The sequence below is a fragment of the Mixophyes fleayi genome, chromosome 6 (assembly GCF_038048845.1).
Source record: "Mixophyes fleayi isolate aMixFle1 chromosome 6, aMixFle1.hap1, whole genome shotgun sequence".
NCBI lineage: Eukaryota > Metazoa > Chordata > Amphibia > Anura > Limnodynastidae > Mixophyes > Mixophyes fleayi.
Genome location: NC_134407.1, coordinates 8734470 through 8753672, shown reverse-complemented (window position 1 = coordinate 8753672; position 19203 = coordinate 8734470).

Genomic DNA, 19203 nt, shown 5'->3' with positions numbered 1-19203 from the left:
CTTATAGATGGGGAAGGTTTATTAGCGATATACTGCAAAATACGGCGTGATGAACTGAAACAAGAAAACGGCATTGGTTAAGCTGGGTACACACTACACTGTTTTGGTCCAATAATCGCCTCAAACAGCCGACATACGACCGCTTGTTCAAAAGTCGGGTCAGTGTGTACAGTGACACGATGGTCGAAAGTCTGCCCAAATGGACGATTATCGCCTCATTTGGTTGGTCGTACCGTTTAATATTTTCATTCCAATCTCGTTTCCGCTGTGTAGTGTGTATAAACTTCCGACTGATCCACGACAATCCTCCGATACTTCCTCGACCTGGGGGACGTGTGTATGTAAATATTTTATGTCAATCCCAGTCCCACGTGGTGCGGAATCCGCACATCACTGTGTTTTGTATCGATGTATATTGCACCTGTCTGGCTGCAGACCGTTACACTTGTATAAAGCATATGTGTTATTAACCTTTGCGTCTGTATACACTTATACCTTTTTAACCTATTAACGTTATATTAACCTTTATTAACTTATAATTGTGAAGTACCCAGAATAAACCACACAGTGTTCAAGCAACATTTTTATTGCTGGAAAAGGTACATTTTAACACACACAGAAAGATCCGCATGAGACGTGAGCGCGCCCAAACCAATCACAGAGCTGAATACTGCAGAGTATTATTTTTAGTATTTAGTATTTTTAAAGGTGCTACTGGGTTGTGGCAGAACAGTTCTTGATGTTGTTTCTATTCCCTTTGATTTTTTTTATCTACGAAACAAGGAAATAAAAAATGTTTAACGTTTAACTTCTATATTTGTAATTTATATTCAACGCCATAAATACTCTCATTTTCTCACCTTGCACAGTTTATATTTTGGTCCCTGTGGCGAAATCGCAATAACAGCGGGCTTAACCTCCGAGCATTCTGGAAAGCAGGCGCCATTTTGGTTATTATAACGGTACAGGTATGTGCCCAAAGCATTTACATGTCTACACATGTTCACTGAAATACCTTCGTGTAGAACTTCTTTAGTATATTTTTAATTTCTTTTTTCAATTTTTCCTTGTTTGCTAACAGGTGTAACATTAGTGGTATCAGTGGTATCTAAACAGGCCTTCTCACCGTTAATTCTTCGTTCTGACATAAAAATTAGGCTATAAATTAGCCTTTTACATTGCTTTATGTGACACTACATCTACACTACAGGTACATATATGTGCTACTGACCTTTTTTAATGTCGTTGTCATCCTGGTCCAGTACTTTGACCATCATCTCCACCTCTCTTGGCCTCATTGGATTTGCTCTTTGCTCTTCTTGAGTATCTCTATCCCCCACCTTAACTTTTCCAACATTTTTTGGCACTTCCTGCACCATCTCTGACTCTGTCTTCGTCTCCGACTCCATAGCTGCAACCCCCACTGACATCTTCTCCTCACCCGCAACCCCCACAGCCACCTTCTCCTAAACCTTAACCCCCACTGCCACTTGCTCATTCGCCATCCTCTGACGTTCCTCGGCGCCAAACAGGTTCCTCTGTCACTTTATACACTCTGACATGGGCGTTTGTTTCTGCTGTAGACCAATCAGAGATGATGCACGCCGAGAATGGAGCATTCTATTACATACGAAGGGATTTTATTATTAGGGAATATTTATTGCATTCCACTTTAGCAGTTAAATGTTTTTCTTAATTTAATGTATATTACTAAACTTCTATTTTATAGAAATGAATGAAGAGACAGTGTTCCCTTCTCTTTTTAGGCAGCTTTGGGAGTTAACTATAGCGAAAGCTCTGCCCCTTTATGCTAATGTCTTTGGTATCTCGTACATTTTCCGCAAATGTCGCTGCAGTGAGTACGAAATTGAAATCATTGCTCACAACAACATGGCTGTAAAAAGTCGCTAAAGGGACGTCCGCTCTTCCCTTTATCGTCCTAAACAAGGCTGTGTGTATGCAGTCCATGGACCGAGCGATCAGAACATCGATCGCATGTAAAATCGCTCGGCATAAAAAGTTGGTAGAAATTTCTGTAGTGTGTACCCAGCTTTAGACTTATGGCACCGTGTACTGAGCGAAGCAAAGTCTTTCAATACAGTCTGAGAGACTTGTATAAAAACAATAACTAATTTGCTTTGTTAATTGTATCAATACATTCTGCTTACCTGTACCTTTAGTTCTTTTCTGTATGTACTTATGTCATTTGGATGGATGTTCTAACCCCCTATGTACGGCGCTGTGGAGAACTTGTGGTGCTTTATAAATAAAATATTATAATAATAATAATAATAATAATAATAATAATAATAATATAATTTCTTTCAGTTTCTCCTTAAAGAATCATAATACAAAAAAATCTATAAACTGTGAACTCATTAGAGTTATTGTGACTTGGGTTAGAAATAAGCATACATATAATTCAGCACGAGCCTTCTTATAAGGAAAGTTATTCACATGTTCAGGGTTTGTTCATGACAGCATACATTTTCCCATAGAACCTAAGAACAGAGCATTAAACCTTTCATTAAAATCCGCAAGTACAAGTACTAGAGATGGTTTCACTAGTAGATAGTTTTATAGGTCGTGTTATATTTATTATCATTTGCTCTGCCATCTGTCCACTAGTGGTTCTGTTCCATTGTAGCCAATTGATAGTTGATAATTGAATAGTTCAATGGGAAATGCTACAATGGTGCTGCCAAAAGGCTAAAGTATATTCATTTTAATAAATTCAAATATGCAATCAATTATTTGATTTTTGCTCAAAATGATGAATGCCTATGTATATAATAATAAAAAAGTTATCTAAAAAAATATGTAGCAAAGGTAAACCCAACTAATTAATAGGGAAAATTTTAAGCTTACAGTTGGTGAAGTGTCTAAATACTGCCCTCTACTGTGCAAAGACACAATGACACCGCCCTCATCTGCATATCTGGTGACATAGTCATCAGGATACGCTGTTTTCATATGCTGTTTTGCAAGCACAACCCCTTCTAGTTCTATGCTCTGTCTTTGCACTATCTCCTTATTTTTGTTATTACATTTCAATTTACTTTTATCTATTAATTAGACATTGGAAGCATTTTCTAAAGCTGATGGTAATAAAAGTGTAGACATCACATTCTGATAGAACCTAAGACTAATTGCGCTGCGCTTTACAGAGAATATTTACCATTCACATCAGTCCCTGCCCCATTTGAGCTTATAGTCTAAATTTCCAAACACAAACACAGACATTAGGGTTAATTTTGTAAGCAGCCAATTAACCTACCAGTATGCTTTTGAGGTGTGGGAGGAAACTGGAGCACCGGCTGGGAACCCACGCAAACACGGGAAGAACATACAAACTCCAGACAGATAAGGACATGGTCGGGAATTGAATTTATGACCCCAGTGCTGTGAGGCAGAAATCCTAACCACTGAGCCACCGTTCATATTCCTGAGGCTTTATAAGGTTATCATCTGTAAAAATATCTTGATTGGGTGTTTGTTGCACTTATTTTTGCATCAATGTGATCAATTTGGCCGTTTCTAGGGTCTCAAACTTGTTTGCAGTTTGACCAGGAGCTTTGATTTTGGTTCAACTGCTGTGGATGCCCCGTCCTCGAAAGACAAGCCTTAAAACTGAATTTGCAGTTTGAAGTTTGAGTTTCCAGATCACAGTTAAAATAAAATGCATTAAAATAAATGTCAGGTGCCATCCCTGTGACTTTCTGGCTGCTCAGGGATGGATGCCTTTTCCTTTCGGCCGGACATGTCCCGTTGCTAAGCACCAGGATGCGACTTCTGCCTGGCCGTCCCCGGAGTCCTCTGCGCATGCGGGTCCCGTTGCTTAACAACAGGACATGATTCCTTTGGTCATGGCGGTGGTCATTGGCGTCACTGACCACCAGAATCTAATGTCAGAACAATGACACACTGACACTTATGATGTCTAATCTATATAAGGAGGACTCTGGCACCATTAGGGTGCCAGAGTATTAGGTCTACAAGCTCCAGAACTTATCTTTTCCAGCACCCAGTTCCCTGCTCTTGACTCCTGTTGTGATTCCTCGATTTTGACCTCGGCTTGGCTTCTGACTAGATCCTGATTCTGTCTGCATACTTTTTAAGTTTTGACCTTTGTCTTCCCTGATCCCTCTTCGGATTCTGATCTGATACCACGTTTCCATTTGGTTACTGATCTTAGAATGTCTGACTATGCTATCTTTACCTATCTGTCTAGCCAGTGCTAAACTATAACTACTGGCAAACAGCTACCATCCACATCCTCCCTCTGGTAACGTGACAATAAACTATAAAACGTGCAAGAGTCATGGGACTTACATTGTATAAAACAAATTATGTGTTTGGAGAGTGCAGAGTATCCCTGTTTTCTTGTCTATACAATGTGGGTAACCCCCTCTTGCACCCCAGTCTGTACATGGTGAGTGCAGAGGATCTATGTCTGTTTTTGTTTATACAATGTAAGTCCCATGACTCTTGCACCCCATTCTTTACATTAATTAATTCCAACTTGTGTCAGGTGAGTCCCAGGTCTCCCATGGCTGCTAGTGCTTGGGAAACACTTGTCTTTAAAAGCTGTGTGCAGGTAAGCCTTAAGCCCAGATAAAATAGCATAGTATGTGATCATGTTAGGACTGACCAGAATGGGAAGACTTTGGCGTGAGTTGGTCAGCTTAACATATATTGCAATATGTGGAACTAACATTCCCTGTTTTTAATATAGAACAGTACTTGGTACAGCATTAATTATGTGTTTGGAGAGTGCAGAGTATCCCTGTTTTCTTGTCTATACGATGTGGGCAACCCCCTCTTGCACCCCAGTCTGTACATGGTGAGTGCAGAGGATCTATGTCTGTTAAACTTTATATCCCGGATTTGTTTTTCTCCAAAGGTTGAGACCGCTAGGCATTTGCCGGCATACACACTGCGCTTGAAATTAACTTGTGGTCAGTACAGCGGGGGCGACAGACATCGGGAATATTGACCTCTAAGGAGGTGTACACACAGGGCATAGAATGCTTGATTGACAATGATACAATGGAATATGTAAGTAGACTAACGGTCTGTTTCAGTGCTTCAATGGTGTAACTGGACCCCAGATAACCGCAGACTGCACTGTAACCCAAAACAGCCAATCAGAATTTACCATTTTTCTTCTAACGTTTAGAAAAAATATCTGGTTGCACCTTTTCTATATGGTCACTTGCACAAGCGTTTTCTTAAAACGGCCCCATATTGATTGCAAATATTTTTTTCATTCAAAATTCCCTTTAACTTTACAGCAATGTAATTAGTTTGCTCTGATTCTGTAGGTACGTTCAACAAACACTGCAGAATCTGTTATTTTTATTACTTATATAATAAATATGATCCTTTAAGGCACCGACAGGTAATTTAGGTGTCAGCATTAGACGTTTGTGCCCAGTCCACGCAGTTCAGCGACATGATTTGCTGCTTTCTTAATTAATAACCCAAAATGCTTAGCTGTTACCTGGTGAGGTCAAACAGAGTGAATTTATTTAATCAGATTTATTAATCCGAGCTAGAATATGCAGGCAGGCAAAATTCTGCAAAGCATTCAATTACAGCAGTAATAAGCCCAGAAATCAATTATATGAGAGGACCAGTTCAATGTAAAACAGAATGGAATAATAAAAAATTAACAAACCAACGCAATTAAAAAAGCATTCATTAGTGCCTGAACTAACAATTAGTTATGGCTGCACGTTGCTTTAAATAATGCAAAGGTTTGTCTTTCTGCGTCCTTTGATTTGTAAACAGCGTGAATACATTTGTTGAGCAAAGTCCTTAGCAGCAATTTGCTCCCAGCAGTGGAGATATAGACTAATCTTCTCTTCTCTGATAAACTTTTTTCATACTCTAGTATATACGGTATAGTTATAGGCTAAAACTAATACGCACAGGCTTGACGAATCGCATTATCTTTGTCCCGCCCCTAAATGATTGTCACAATTTTGGACAATTACATCAGGGGGAGGGACTAAGATGGCGCAATATTTGCGTCATTAGGCCCAGTCCCCCACCACTTATTTATTGCGGGGGTGAGAACCGGGACGTTGCCCAGCTCTCCCGGGAGCCCGGGGGGTCTCCCAGAAATGCAGGAGTCTCCCGGACATTTTGGGAGAGTAGGCAACTATGTGTTAAAGAAAATCAGCTAATGAATCTCTAGAGACTGAAGTGTCTTTTACATTTCTGTCTTCATTACTGAAGTCATGTCATCTTACCTGTCAGTCTTTGATTAAATCTTGGTCTCCATGAAAATGGCCACCTCCATAGGCATCAATACATGGACATAGGACACAATTTCTGACCTGTGTCATCATGCCACAGATGGCGAGGCCAACCACGGCTTGTACTGGCTCAGCATCAGGGAGAATGCCAGACTCTTCAGGGAGTGAGGGAGATCATCCCTATTTCAGGGAGTCTACCTGACATTCAGGGAGAGTTGGCAAGTATGCAGTAACTTGTTCACTGTGGGTGAAATGTGCATGACCAGTGAGCAAACCAAGTTGTTGCAAAATTTGAGCCAATTCAATATTACGGCTCAGCGGGTGGTTTCACGGATATGCTGAGTTCCTGCAATTCAACCTTAAGGCAGACCGGCATGGAGATGCATATACGTCTGTCAGAAGCATCTGCTAGAGGCAGGTGCAAAAATATGCTTCTGATTGGCTAATTGTTCATTCACCTATGACGCTGACAGGTGCTTTCTGTATTGATCGTGAATATATATATTTGTGAGCGTATTTAAAAAAAAATAATTTCTATTTTCATTCATACTTGGAGTATTATATCTGCTGTATTATATCAACCTTAGTAGAAATTGTGTCACCAAACATCATGATTATAACCTGGTTCAGTGTATGCGTGTGTGGGTGTATTTATACTAGAGATGGTCACTGACCCCCGTGTTTTGGTTTTGGATTCGGTTTTGGATCTGGATTACCGTCGTGTTTTGGTTTTGGTTTTGGTTTTGCAAAACCGCCATTGCGTGTTTTGGTTTTGGTTTTGGTTTTGTTTGGTTTTGTTTTGCTATTTTTTGGGAAAATCCATGTTTTTGGGCCTAAATTAACCCAATTTAGTGCTCCAACTGTTTTAGAGACAAGTAATCTAATTGTTGAGGTAATAAATCATCCAAAAAAACAGTTTAATTCTTCGTTGGTAGGCCTATTCTACACACAAAACAGATTGTCTTCCTCTCCATCTATGCATATTGGCAATGCAGCCATCGTCTTTGAATGTATATTACACCCTACACTTATAGTTAAATATGTAAAGAAATGGAAAAAGCCAGTTTGGTTTCTGTCTCTCAAGGCCCCCCTCCACTTGTATAAAATACCAAAATATTCAGCCATTATAGACTGTACAATATTAATTGACATGGAGAAAGCCAGTTTGGTTTCTGTCTCTCTAGGCCCCCCTCCACTTGTATAAAATACTAAAAAATTCAGCCATTATAGACTGTACAATATTAATTGACATGGAGAAAGACAGTTTGGGGTCACTCTGTCTCTCTAGGCCCCCCTCCACTTGTATAAAATACCAAAAAATTCAGCCATTACAGACTGTACAATATTAATTGACATGGAGAAAGCCAGTTTGGTTTCTGTCTCTCTAGGCCCCCCTCCACTTGTATAAAATACTAATAAATTCAGCCATTATAGACTGTACAATATTAATTGACATGGAGAAAGACAGTTTGGGGTCACTCTGTCTCTCTAGGCCCCCCTCCACTTGTATAAAATACCAAAAAATTCAGCCATTATAGACTGTACAATATTAATTGACATGGAGAAAGCCAGTTTGGTTTCTGTCTCTCTAGGCCCCCCTCCACTTGTATAAAATACTAAAAAATTCAGCCATTATAGACTGTACAATATTAATTGACATGGAGAAAGACAGTTTGGGGTCACTCTGTCTCTCTAGGCCCCCCTCCACTTGTATAAAATACCAAAAAATTCAGCCATTATAGACTGTACAATATTAATTGACATGGAGAAAGCCAGTTTGGTTTCTGTCTCTCTAGGCCCCCCTCCACTTGTATAAAATACTAAAAAATTCAGCCATTATAGACTGTACAATATTATGAAAAATGGACAAAGCCAGTTTAGGGTCACTCTGTCTATGACACCCTACCCTTAAGGATAAATTGCCCTAACAGCAGCCTTTCAAGATGGTATGTGATATGGAAATGCCACAAGTCCCTTTCCTCTTTGGGGGTAGATTGCACCCTACACTTACATAGAAAGTTTTAAAAAGATGTTATCGGCATCATCTTCAGCTTCATCCTCACCCTCATCAGTGTGTACGTCATCATCACAGACTATCAATTCATCGCCGCTTGAATCCGCCATTAGAGAACAGTCAGTGCTTGGATGTCTTGGATGGTGAAGGCCTTCCTCGTGGAAGATGTAGTTCATTTTTATAAACATCATTTTCTCCACATTTTTGGGAAGTAACCTTCTACGGCGATCACTGACTAAGTTCCCTGCTGTGCTGAACACTCGTTCAGAGTACACACTGGAGGGTGGGCAGCTTAGGTATTGCAAAGCAAGTTTGTACATGGGTTTCCAAATGGCCTGCTTTTCTTCCCAGTAAGGAAAGGGACTGTCTGACATTTCCATATCAACTACCTCTTGAAAGTAATCCTCCACCATCCTTTGCATGTTTATACTCATATTGGATGGAGTTATGGGCAAAGTGACACATTTTTTTGAAAAATCCTTCAAACCAGCCCAGATGTTAAATTGTTCTCGTCTGCCCCCTGTGTCTTCCCTGCTTCTTTTTTGGAAATTTAATTTTTTACGAGCAACAGCTTGAGAAAGTGAAGGAGGACACGTCGTCAAGCCGAGGCCCAGTTCAGCGGCCAACTTGCTGAGCAATAGCTCCTTGCAAAAGTTCACATCTCGCTCATTTACAAGTAAAGACTCAATGTAGGTTTTAAACCTTGGATCAAGCACAGTGGCCAAAACGTACTGATCCGAGTTCAAGATCTTAATAACTCGAGGATCATTGTGAAGCGAATTAAGTACTTGATCGACAAGGCCAACATACTTTGCTGAATTGCTTGCTTTCAGCTCCTCCTTCATTTTCTCAAGCTGCTTTTCCAATAGTCTAATTAAAGGAATGACTTGGCTCAAACTAGCAGAGTCTGCACTGACCTCACATGTCACAACTTCAAATGGTTTCAGCACCTTGCACAGCACTGAAAGGATTCCCCACTGTGCAAGAGTGAAATACATCCCCCCTCCTTTCCCAATGTCATGACTTGTGCAATATGCTTGGATGGCTTTGCGCTGTTCCTCCATCCTCTGAAGCATGTACAGGGTGGAATTCCACCGAGTTACCACCTCTTGCTTAAGTTGGTGGCAGGGCAAGTTAAACTGCTCTTGGAGCTGCTGTAATCTCCTACATGCTGTGGCTGAATGCCTGAAATGGCCTGAAATTTTACGGGCCACCGAAAGCATCTCCTGCACCTCACGGTTATTTCGTAGGAAGCTCTGCACCACCAAGTTGATGGTGTTAGCAAAACAGGGAATATGTTGGAAATCACCCAGCTGTAATGCTCGCACTATATTGTTGGCGTTATCTGAAATGACATACCCTGGGGAGAGTCCGAGTGGTATAAGCCATGCATCAATCACATCTCTCAGTTTGCGTAACAAATTGTCAGCCGTATGCCTGTTAGTGAAGCCGGTGATACAAAGAGTGGCCTGCCTGTGACAAATGTTACGTAGTGGTGTACATGCTGCTGCTGTTCCTGCTGGTGAAGGTGAATGACCAACCCAGTGGGCTGTCACAGTCATATAGTCTTTGGTTTGGCCACTTCCACTTGTCCACATATCTGTGGTTAAGTGAACAGTGGGCAGAATGGCATTTTTCAGCGCAATCTCTACATTTTTACACACTTTTTGGTATAGTTGTGGAATAGCTTTACGGGAGAAATGGTGTCGCGATGGAATTCTGTAACGCGGACACAAAACCTCAATTAACTGTGAAAAACCAGCTGCGTTTATTGTGGAGATTGGACGCAGATCTAACACTAACATTGCAGCCATGGCGTCTGTGATTCGCTTGGCGACTGGGTGACTGCTGTCATATTTGCTTCCCCTCGCAAATGATTGTTTCACAGTTAATTGCTGAAATGTAGGACTGCTCATTTTATTCACCTGCCTCTGGGATGACGATTCACCCCCAGCAGCAGCAACAGCAGCAGCAGGACTAACGCTTTCTTCAGAGGAATCAATAATAGTGCCGGAGTCATCCAGCCTTAAGTGGGATGCCGGGCTAACTCCGAGCGCTACTGAGGATATTGATGAGGATGGTGTGGTGGGTGTATTTTGTAGCCGTCGGTATTTCGGTGAGCGGAGGGTCTTAGCTGATGAGGGAGTGCTTGTATTCTTTTGGGAAGAACTTTCAGCTTTTCCCAACACTTTGCCATGAACTCTCGTTAAATGGCGTAACATAGACGAGGTTCCAAGATGGTTAAGGTCCCTCCCTCGACTGACTGTGGCTTCACATACACTACAAATGGCTATACAATTGTTGTCTGGATTTGGGTAGAAATAATTCCACACATAAGAAGTGGATTTTTTTGTTTTATGCCCAGGCATGACAATGGCCTTTTTCTTGTCACGTGCCAGAACTGCTGCCACTGGTGCAGGACTTACACAAACAACCTCATCCTCATCAACATCCTCATTAGCGCCCTCGTCGCCTACACAAATCTCCCCCTCATCCTCTTCTAATTCCAAAGTGGCATCCTCAATTTGGGTATCACCGGCTACACTCGGGCTATTAAGGCACACATCAGCAGAATGCTCACGATTAGACATCCCACTGTTGGATGGACTCTCCACAGGGATTGTTGTCATTTGTGAATCAGAGCAAATATTCTCCTGTAATGCCTCACTGGTATCTTGCAGCTCAGCTTTGACGTGTAACAGTAGTTGTGCACCAATTGTAGCCTGGGTAACTTTTTGGGATCTGCCACTAATAGCCAAAGGTGAAGGCCTCATTCTCTCTTTGCCACTGCGTGTGTAGAATGGCATGCTTGCAATTTTTTTTTTATCGTCACTTAACTTTTGCTCAGTTACACTTCTTTTTCGCTTCAATACAGTAAATTTTTTTTTGGTTTTTGTTTTTTGCACTAATTTGAAAACACTCTGTTGTTTGACATCGCCTTGGCCAGATGACGTACTGGGAACACTAACATCAGGACTGGTGACAGAACCTGGTTGCTCATTTAGATCATATGTGGACTGCTTTGAATCCATTCTGAGCGCAAACCACTGGGGAGTGCTAAAAATTATTGAGTAGATACTGCTGACAGATATGACTTTTGACAGCCAGAAATATTAATGCACAATTAGGGAGGACACCCCAAAAACACTGAGGAGTGCTAAAAATTATTGAGTAGATACTGCTGACAGATATGACTTTTGACAGCCAGAAATATTAATGCACAATTAGGGAGGACACCCCAAAAACACTGAGGAGTGCTAAAAATTATTGAGTAGATACTGCTGACAGATATGACTTTTGACAGCCAGAAATATTAATGCACAATTAGGGAGGACACCCCAAAAACACTGAGGAGTGCTAAAAATTATTGAGTAGATACTGCTGACAGATATGACTTTTGACAGCCAGAAATATTAATGCACAATTAGGGAGGACACCCCAAAAACACTGAGGAGTGCTAAAAATTATTGAGTAGATACTGCTGACAGATATGACTTTTGACAGCCAGAAATATTAATGCACAATTAGGGAGGACACCCCAAAAACACTGAGGAGTGCTAAAAATTATTGAGTAGATACTGCTGACAGATATGACTTTTGACAGCCAGAAATATTAATGCACAATTAGGGAGGACACCCCAAAAACACTGAGGAGTGCTAAAAATTATTGAGTAGATACTGCTGACAGATATGACTTTTGACAGCCAGAAATATTAATGCACAATTAGGGAGGACACCCCAAAAACACTGAGGAGTGCTAAAAATTATTGAGTAGATACTGCTGACAGATATGACTTTTGACAGCCAGAAATATTAATGCACAATTAGGGAGGACACCCCAAAAACACTGAGGAGTGCTAAAAATTATTGAGTAGATACTGCTGACAGATATGACTTTTGACAGCCAGAAATATTAATGCACAATTAGGGAGGACACCCCAAAAACACTGAGGAGTGCTAAAAATTATTGAGTAGATACTGCTGACAGATATGACTTTTGACAGCCAGAAATATTAATGCACAATTAGGGAGGACACCCCAAAAACACTGAGGAGTGCTAAAAATTATTGAGTAGATACTGCTGACAGATATGACTTTTGACAGCCAGAAATATTAATGCACAATTAGGGAGGACACCCCAAAAACACTGAGGAGTGCTAAAAATTATTGAGTAGATACTGCTGACAGATATGACTTTTGACAGCCAGAAATATTAATGCACAATTAGGGAGGACACCCCAAAAACACTGAGGTGTGCTACAAATTATTTAGTAGATACTGCTGACAGATATGACTTTTGACAGCCAGAAATATTAATGCACAATTATGGGGGACACCCCAAAAGCGCTGGGGAGTGCCAAATATGAAGAAAAAATAATAAACCTCTATCCTCCTCTCTGCACTAGCGATTTTGGTTAGAGCAATTGCAAGAACAATATGGTATTCTCTGTCCCTGCTCTAATTAGCCTATGACTACACCCTGCTCTCTCCCTCTGTCAAATGGCGATGGATTGCTGTGGAGGCGTGTATTTATAAAGTTGAAGTATCGCGAGAACCGAGTCCCGAGATCCGACGACGTCACAATGACGTTCGGCCTCGATTTGGATTCGGAATGGGCGGGAGAGTACCGAGCTGCTCAGCTCGGTACTCGGATACCCAAAGTTCGGGTGGGTTCGGTTCTCGGAGAACCGGACCCGCCCATCTCTAATTTATACCTTACGTAAGCGTGACATAAACCTGGCATATATGTTACAGAACATCTTGAGATGTCTACAACTCGTAGGTATGGGCTTAAATTTGATATTTTTACGGGCACTTTTTTGGCCTAAATTATGAATTATTATGACCAACTCTGTAATCACATCGTTGGAAAATTTGATGATCTTCCCCTCCGGGAGAGGAGAACTTGCTACCGAGTCTGGGGGCGTGGCCATGCAGATTGCGCCATTAAACTCCACCCCCTCAGCTATACATCACTATTTTCAGCCTATTGCAGCTGGGGGTGGGGCCACGATGACGGAAATTGAGTGGCCATGCTTCCATGACCCTGTGAATTGAGGCAAAAAGCCCCGCCCCTACCCCCTTCACTAAGGAATTGAGTGGGATGCAGGAGGTTGTCCTGCTCTCCCGGCAGTCTGGGAGAACTCCTAGAAATTTGTGAGTCTCCCAGATGTTCTGGGAGAGTAGGCAACTATGTGTAATCACTGTTACCACTGTTTTGTAAATCCCACATTCTACAGGATTCTTAGTCTATGCAGCGTGGAAAGAAGTAAGGATATTGCTAGAACAGCAAAAAAATGCCAGATTACTAAATACAGCAGCTCAAATTTATACAACTGAACTGATCTTGTTTATTATGCACCAGAAAAATTACTTCTAATTTTATTTGTGCCCATTGGCTAGTAGCTGGCACACCTACTGGTCACTGTTAGTGATTCTTATCGGTACTGTACCTAACCATCTCCACTTCCCACCTGTGCGCTGCACTGACATTTTACACCACATTTTTAAACGGTCATTGTTACCGATTCAATCCATTGCTAGGTACACTCATCGAGTCCAACTACAGAGATTCTCTGTTCAGAGGCAGACAAGGTAAAATCAGCGAGCTCTCTCTGAAAACAGTGAGCTCAAGTACTGTAATAACGGTACTCAAGTGCACTTACGCAGTTTTCAAGTGCACTTACGCAGTTTTCTACATGGTTAGTGGCAGAGTTACAGGAACTTGAATCCCCGTAACCTCCCTAACCCCGCAGGGAATGAAATCGGGGCTTTTGTCTTCTCATTACATTTATTATTTATATTTATCCTGGCTGTAACAATTGGAAGAGATAAATGATGTGTTAAATAATTTTCCACCCTTTAATAAATTGGTCCCTTAGTGTGTGCAATCCCTGACAAGCAATCTCTGAAAACTCTATCAGCACATGCCATGGTCTCTGCTGTTTGTCCACAGGCTCTCCTGTGGCGCATTATTTTGGAGGAACACCTTTTACTCCAACTGAAGGAGTTTGGCAGGACCAAGTTTGAGTCTTGTGTACCTTTGGGACAAGCTTTGCCGCAGGTGTAAGTATTCATGTACATGGCATTATACATTGGTCTATCCAGTGATATTCTCTTTCTCTGACTCCTACTGTCACAAGGGCCGGATTAACCATAGGGCTAACTGGGCTACAGCCCAGGGGCCTATGGCATCCAGGGGGCCCTTGAAAGTGCTCAGCAGCAGTATTGATCAGTCGGGGGCGGGGGCGCCCCCAGCGCGATCAGTGCTGCTGAGCACTTTCACTGCGGTCCTTCCCCGGCGCGCTGTAGTCTCCTTACTGAGGAGATCTTGTGAGTCTCACTCTCATGAGATCATCCTCAGTAAAGAGCGTTCAGCGCGCCGGAGAAAGAGGTAAGTGCCGGGGGGGGGGGGGGCGCGGGCAGCTCGGATCACGGGGGAGGGGCTCTCACGGGGGAATGGAGGCCCCCTTAGCCCAGGGGCCTCCATTCCTTTAATCCGGCCCTGTCACTTCTGATTTCACTGTGGCTCATTGTTCTTTGTACTGGTGGTAATTGTGATTGTGGGGGAGCGGCATGGAGGTTCAGGTTCACCACACTGGTGCCTACGTAGTGCGGCATATGGAAGGTATGGAGCACACACACCGTCCCGGTGCATCCTTCACAAATGTGCCAAGGGAGCCCCAGGTTGATTCTTGACCTACCCTGTTGTACTGAGACATTGCAGATGAGTCACAATCTGGGAGTTGTCTGCTTTCCTACAGTGTCGTAGTTGGAAGAACTTACACACAATGGGGGTAGAGCCCTGGGATTGCCATCTATCCCATGTTGCACAATGAGGCTGAGGTCACCCTGAGAATCATACTGACCGGCCCATACTGATTTAATGACATTGGGAGCTGGCACATTATGTAGAACTGCCACATCAGAGACTCTGCTACGGTCAACTACAACATAGTCAGCCTCTCTAAAGCTTATGGCTCCTTTACCAACCAATGTGTCACTGGGTACAGACATAACAGTCTTAGTAATCACCTCACCCTTGGGAAACACAGCCTGAAGCTCAACAGAGACCTCATGCTCCATGCCCGCACATACCAATTCTCTCAACGGAAACCAATGTAACAAATGGCATCAAGTGCAGTAAATTCACCTATCAGCCTAAATATTTGCTTTACCAATTCCTCACACTGCCCCATTGCGTCCTTCAGTACAGCACTACTTCCAGACACAAGTGAGATTGATTAAGACAAACGCCCCCCAATAAACACTCTGCTACAACTTGTTGCCCTAACTCAGGCTTATCAATACTTGGTGTGGCAGCTGGTAACCTGGGAGCAGCAGCGATGCACCGATTGGTGGGACTGCCGCAGAATCTCTGACCCCTTCTCGTCCCTTCACAATCTAAACTCCCTGCAGAAACGACCATTTTTAAATTAGGGAAAAACTGTTTTTTTTAGTGTTTTTGTTTGTGGGCAAAGTTATTTTTCTCTCCTTCACTTGTTCCTTTTCCCGCTCTGCTTTTCATTCATTTTTCTCTCTCTTCTGTTTTTCAGGGTGTGAATTAGGAAATGGGAGTGAACCTTGAAATGTTCATGCTTAAAAATTAAACTCACTTCCGTAGATAAAAGGACCTTGTGAGTCCACATTTATCTAGTTCATAAATGAGATTTATTGTAAACATGGACATTATAAATTGCTTTATCGCACCATTAAAATGTTTTTCTGAATGACTTATATATGTAACTGGCAGTAAAAGTATAGTTGCCAACTCTCCCAGAATGTTAGGGAGACTCCCAAATTTCTGGGAGTCCTCCAGGACTCCTGGGAGAGCAGGGCAACCTCCCGGGTTCCTGTCTAGTTCGTTTGTTAATTTGTGGGGGCGGAGCTTAGTGATATAATTCAGGTGTCACCGCCCCCCCACGCTGTACTAGGCTAAAATGGTTGTGAACACTTAGGGGGCTGGGCCAAATGACTCGTCCCGCTAGCTTGACCACAACCCCAAAAATTGCCAGCAAGATCTCCCCTATATGAGTTAAGATTTGTGAATAGATACACAGAAAAAATAATTATTGGCCCAATCTTCAGATCTATCAGAACTTCATGCAATCCAAAAAATGGGAGATACACTCTTCCCTAGTCAAAAATTACAGTCATACGATCCATCTGAAGATAAAAAACTAAAAGAGTTGGCAAATGACTAAAACAAATTACCTGGTGGTCTGCTATTGAAAAACACAATTTCATTCTTCCCGTTAGTACCACTTTTTGTGTTACAGTCACATTGGTTTTTTTGGGTTAAATGGGTACAATCTGGGTGGATTATGGTGCTGTTTGGGTGGATTTAGGAGTGGCTTCATTTGTTCCAATTGCCCATTAAGTAATCATCACCATTTATTTATATAGCGCCACTGATTCTGCAGCGCTGTACAGAGAACTCACTCACATCAGTCCCTGCTCCATTGGGGCTTACAGTCTAAATTCCCTAACATACACACACAAGACACACACAGACTAGGGTCAATTTTGTTAGCAGTCAATTAACCTACCAGTATGTTTTTTTGGTGTGTGGGAGGAAACCGGAGCAGCCAGAGGAAACCCACGCAAACACGGGGAGAACATACAAACTCCACACAGATAAGGCCATGGTCAGGAATTGAACTCATGACCCCAGTACTGTGAGGCAGAAGTGCTAACCACTAAGTCACTGTGCTGCCCAAGTAATGTTATGAGATAAGCACTTTAAAGTACCAACAGAAAACAGGAAAGTCTTAAAATGCTGCAGCAGTCGAATGACCAGTTCATTCCATCAGCATATTTGCTTATTTTAAAGACCTGCCTCACTCTCCAAATGTCCAGCTGTACAGCGTATCTACCACTTAATCCTATTTTTGTCCCAAATAACGACATTAATGAACCTCTACTGGTTTAATAGAGAACAAACAAGCCCTTAAAATGATTTGTGTCAAAATATTAAGTGAAAATAAAACCACATTTCATAGCCAGAAGCAGCTGAACGAGGTCATGTGAAACCAGTAGGAAGTCTATGAATTTTTATTATAATTAAGGATGGTGAGGGGAAAGCTGCTAATACACTCAGAATATCTAAAACATTTATATGTCTGTGCAAGTACTGCTGTGTTGTCTGTGAACGTCCGACTTTCTTCACCTTAGAATGAGCAGAGTTTAAAAGAAACAGAATGCAAATATTTTGCTGAAATACTGAGCAGTTTTTTATTGAGAACGACAGGCGTTAGATTAGTGTTAGGCTGCAGTGGGGGTAAGAGTGTGTTTAGGCTTCACAGGGCACTTAGATTTAGATGTGGGCGGGTGATGCTGGCGGGTGGTAGAGAGAGGGTTTGAAAGCTGTAGTTAATGTTAGAATTTTACCACACAAGTGTTTTGACTACTAGAACTTTCCCAGCGAAAAAAGCAACAGCGTTCATGGAATTCAATTGCTCACTCATTGACAGCTTGATGTAAAGGTGGTATCTAACTTTCAGGTCACATGGGAGTTATTACACTCAGGAAACTTTATATTCTGAGTTTTCCTGTGTGGTAGGGGAAAAGCACGTGTACAAATGTGTCCTAAAAATTCTGTAATCATTTCCAAGCAGGAATCGGGCAGGAAGGGCAACGTTTGTCCTTGGGGGTAAATATAAGTAGAAGGCCAAGGACCTCTGAATAGCGGTTAAGCATACACACACTATATGGAGAAAAGTATTTGGCCACACCTGTTAATTATTGAATTGAGGTGTTTAAATCAGACCCGTTGCCAGAGGTGTATAAAATCCAGCACCTAGCCATGCAGTCTCCATTTGCAAACATTTGTGATATAAAATGGGTCGTTCTGAAGAGCTCAGCGACTTCCAGGGTGGTACTGTGATAGGATGCCACCTTTCTAATGAGACATTCGTGAAATTTCATCCCTGCTGGATATTCTACGGTCAACTGTAAGTGATATTATTAGAAAGTGGAAACATTCAGGAACAACAACAACTCAGCCACGAAGCAGAAGACCACGTAAAATCACAGAGCTGGGTTCAACGACTGCTAAGGCGCATGGTGCGTAAAAGTCTCCAACGCTCTGCTAATTCTGTAGATGAAGAGTTCTGAACTTTCACTGGCATTAATGTAAGCACAAAGAGTGTTTGGCGGGAGCTTAATGTAATGGGTTTAAATGGCCGAGCAGCTGCATGCAAGCCTCACATCACCAAGACCAAGGCCAAGCATTGGATGGAGTGGTGTAAAGCACACTGACACTGGACTGTGGAGCAGTGGAAACATGTTCTATGGAGTGACGAATCACGCTTCTCTGTTTGGCAGTCAGATGGGCAAGTCTGGGTTTGGCGGATCAGTGCCTGACCTCATAAATGCTCTACAGAATGAATGGGCACAAATTCCCACAGAAACTCTCCAACATCTTGTAGAAAGCCTTCCAAGAAGAATGGAAGCTGTTATCACTGCAAAGGAAGACCAACTCCATATTAAAGTATATGTATTTGAAGTCAATGTCATTACAGTCTTTGTTGTTGTACTGTTCAAGCATCCGAATATTATTGTCCATATAGTGTATCTATGTGATTATGGTGTAAGTGTACCAAAAGTGACTTAGTCAGATTAAGTAGTAAATAATTGTAGTGTAGTGCATGGCTATGTAAACATATGCTTTGATACGGTGTCTAAGCTCGTCCATCTTTCAGTTGAGATCAACGCCATTATAGGACAAACATTTAGATGTTCATAGTTAGAGACTGGACACAAAATGAAATGGATAATTGCACTGCCTAGTGAAAAGCACACAAAAACGACAATATTACATGAGGTAATAAAAATCTGCAAAGCACAAGGGGTGGGCAGTCAGAGAGTTTTGTGGCTTTGTGAAGTTGTTGAAACATAGAAGTTAGTTTTCTCCTGCTGCATACA